Here is a 3,796-nt window from a genome sequence, read left to right on the forward strand (position 1 = left end):
AAGAATTAGGGCCTAACATGCTAAATAAAACCATTCTTACTATTCTTTGTCTATCCGTTTGGCCCCTATTGCAACTCCACTGTGTGGATTTTGAATATAGTTCTTTATGTATCAATACATCTACAAAGACTTAAAATATCACATCAAAGATGCTCAAAAGTCATAAATATATGATGTCACTCTTGACATGATAGATAGCTAAAATGAAACATGGTCAGTAAGATCAAATCATACAAACATTATATCACTTAACACATTAGAAGCAAAGTCTCTTCTGAAGTTATTAAAAAGCAATAACACAGATAATGTAATTCAAGCATGAAAACATCAAATGTGAGAAATATTAACTGTGAAGTCAATCAACCTTTAAAAATATAAGTGGGGAGCTGGGCATTGGTTGTTCATCCCTGTATTCTTAGCAATTCAGGAGGCTGAGATCTCATCTCTATTGAAGGCCAGCCCAGGCAGGAAAGTCTGAGAGAATCTTACCAAAAAGGTGGAGCTATGGCTGAAATAGTAGAGCTCTAGCCTTGAGCAAAAAAGCTCAGGGATTATAAGTATGGGCAAGTTTAAGTCCCATGATTATCAGGAAAATAAAATGGGGATAAATGGCATATTTTCTATAGACATACTTTTATTCTCTGAAGTAAATGCTTTTTCAAAAAGCATCACACAATAGGAAAATTTACTTACCTATTTCAAAAAGTTATCATTAGCTGGCGCAGTGGCTCATGCCTGTAATCCTACCTACTCAGGAGGCTGAGATCTGAGGATCACAATTCAAAGCCAGCTTGGACATGAACGTCTAAGAAACTTATCTCCAATTAACCACCAGAAATGCAGAAGTAGTGCTGTGGCTACAGGAGTAGGGTAGAAGCCTTGAACTGAAGAACTCAGCAACATCCCCCAAGCCCAGAGTTCAATCCCCACGAACAACAACAACAAAAAGTTACCAACATTCAATTCACCCTGCTGGGGATGGTGGTATACATCTGCAGTCCCAGCACTCATGAAGGCTAAGGCTGGAGAACCTACATTATGAGGCTAGCCTTGTCTACATAGTGAGATACTATCTCAACACACACACACACACACACACACACACACACACACACACACACAGCTCAAGTTTCATTGGGAGAATTTTTTTCTTTAGTTCAGATTCACACATCTATTTTAGGAAAATGATCTTAATCTTCATGCCAAAAAAAGAGGGAAAGCTTTTAATCATGTTTGCCAATTGTTTTACTCAACAAAAAAATGGGGAGTGTCAGGTGACAGTGTCAGATGCTATTGGTCTGGAAGTCATAAATTTGTCTCTGCTTTCAAAGAACTGGGAGCTGATTTACATGGGCAAATTTAGTCCCATCGCTTGGGTTGTAACATGATCTTTTTTTTCTTTTTTTCGTATATTTTTATTGTAAGTATTAGAAGGATTGCATTATATTCAACAAATAGAAGGTGCATTACTTCACAAACATTGATACCTTTTCTCATGTCTTGGTCTCCATTTCCCTCACCCCACCTATGCCCCTCATCTTGTTTTCCCCCATTCCCTATCTGATTTCAAATAACCAAATACCCATATATACAATATATCAGATAACAAGGTAAAATTCTGTAACAATATGAGACAATCAAGGGACAGCAAAAGAGATGAGAGATAACATTCTACATTAAGGACAACAGGCACTCATTATATGGCTTTTGTCTCTATATCCTGGAGGTCCTTTCATTTATTTTTTTTCATATATTTTTATTGTAATTAATAGAAGGGTTACATAACATGATCTTCTGACATGCACCATCTTTCAAAACAATTACCTGGTCATACTAAGGCACTGTTAAAATTATCTGTTGAGAGAAATCACTTTTGTAAAGGAATCTCAAATGTTTAAAGAACAGAAAGCAAGGACAAACACATCTGTGTTAACATAAAAAAATCACTTCGGGGCCGGGAGTTTGGCCTAGCATGCATGAAGACCTGGGTTCGATTCCTCGGTACCATATACATAGAGAAAAAAAAGCCAGAAGTGGTGCTGAAGCTCAAGTGGTAGAGCTCTAGCCTTGAGAAAGTCCAAGAACAGTGCTCAGGCCCTGAGCTCAAGCCCAGGACTGGCAAAAAAAATCACATCAATATTATGCTTTCTCAAAGGTCTGGATAAAGAAGAAAAAATTTTATTCTGCATACACAGAGATGCTGAAGATTGTCCTATATATGTGGTACATGTGCAAATCCATATGAGAAGGTGAATTATACAGTCATAGTCAGTTGTCAGGTTTCAGAGAATCATAACTTTTTTCAAGAGGTCTCTCTATGTCTTAAGGAAGCGAGCATTTTCTGTACATTTAAGGGCAATCTCTTCCACTTGAGCTGATACTGCCGATGCGGCCTCAAGAAGTTTGGTTAATGAAAACGATGGATCTCTGATCTGCTGCGCCACCAACTCCAGGGGGCCCACCACTCCAACTAGGAGCCCTCCAGCCCACACTCACGCAGGAAGAAAAAGCGTCCAAACACAAAGGAGAAGAAGGAGGTGACAGAGGCGGTGAGCAAACGTGAAGCTCCTTGGCTGATGCCATAGGGAAAGGGCTGGCACCAAGGAGTGGGACCCAAGCAGCCAAACCACCACTGACTGTCTTTCCAATGATTGTCTTTAATCTACTGTTATCTCTCATCTCTTTTGCTGTCTCTTTGTTATCTCATATTCTGACAGTATTTCACCTGGTAATCTGATATATATTTTATATATGCATGTTTGGTTATTTGAAGTCAGAAAGGGAAGAGAGGAAAACAAGATGAAGGGCAGTGTGGGGGAGGGAAATGGGGACCAAGACATGAGAAAGGGTATCAATGTTTGTGAAGTAATGCACCTTCTATCTGGTGATTATAATGTAACCCTAATATATGAAAAAAAGACACCCTGTAGATTGAGAGGAGGCTTTTGCACTTATACATAAGTAAAGGACATAGTATCCGGATTGTATAAAGAAATCAAGAAATTTAAAGGCTAAGAGTTAACTACCCAGTTAACAAAGCCAAGTAGAGACTACTTTGTGTGTGTGTGTGTGTGTGTGTGTGTGTGTGTGTGTGTGTGTGTGTGTGTGTGTGTGTCGCTCATGGGGCTTGAACTCTGGGCTTGGGAGCTGTCCCATCAAAAGCAGCACCTTGCTCACTTGAGCACAGCTAGCACCCATTGCCTCTCAATAACCCTACCAGGGTACTTTCTCATCTGGGGTCAGCTGGGGAGGAATGAGATGCACCATTGCCTCCCAGGAGGTGGGAGATCTGACATTTGCAGTCCCCAAGTCACACCCAGATAGACTGGAACATTCCACAAGAAGGTAGACATATAACTTACTATGTGGAGAACAAAGAATCCACAGTGCCCAACATTGGCATGGGCTGCGGTGATTCTGCATTTCTCCCCTTCCCCCCCTCCCCCCACTCCCCCGCAGCCAGTTGCTGGTAGCTTCCAATTCATGGGAAGTGAGCAGCAGAAGTGCAGTGGAAGTGGCAGGAGTCGGGGCTTGGCTTCTGCTACTATCATCATTCACCTGAGCCCTCATGTGGAACTGCTCCACCCTGTAGCAAGAAATAGTGAGGCCGGCGGACCCTGACTCGGCAGAAGGAGAAGCAGCTTCTGCAGCTGGTGGCTCTGGGATTGGTGGCCCTGATTTTCCTGTCCTACGTGGAACTGTGGGCTCTGCAGCAGCAGCCCGACTGGGATCAGGGGCCTTGCTCGTTCCTGTGATTGCTCAGGTGAGTGACTTGGCCCCTTGGGGCCAGGGACAC

The 3,796-nt window shown here is 42.0% G+C and overlaps 1 pseudogene; it reads right to left on the reverse strand.

Moving 5' to 3' along the window:
- Positions 1-2,268: 2,268 nt before the first annotated feature.
- Positions 2,269-2,583, reverse strand: LOC150039703 (uncharacterized protein C4orf46 homolog pseudogene; annotated as a pseudogene).
- Positions 2,584-3,796: the final 1,213 nt, after the last annotated feature.

The sequence above is a fragment of the Megascapheus bottae genome, unplaced genomic scaffold (assembly GCF_031878675.1).
Source record: "Megascapheus bottae isolate mThoBot1 unplaced genomic scaffold, mThoBot2.hap1 HAP1_SCAFFOLD_62, whole genome shotgun sequence".
NCBI lineage: Eukaryota > Metazoa > Chordata > Mammalia > Rodentia > Geomyidae > Megascapheus > Megascapheus bottae.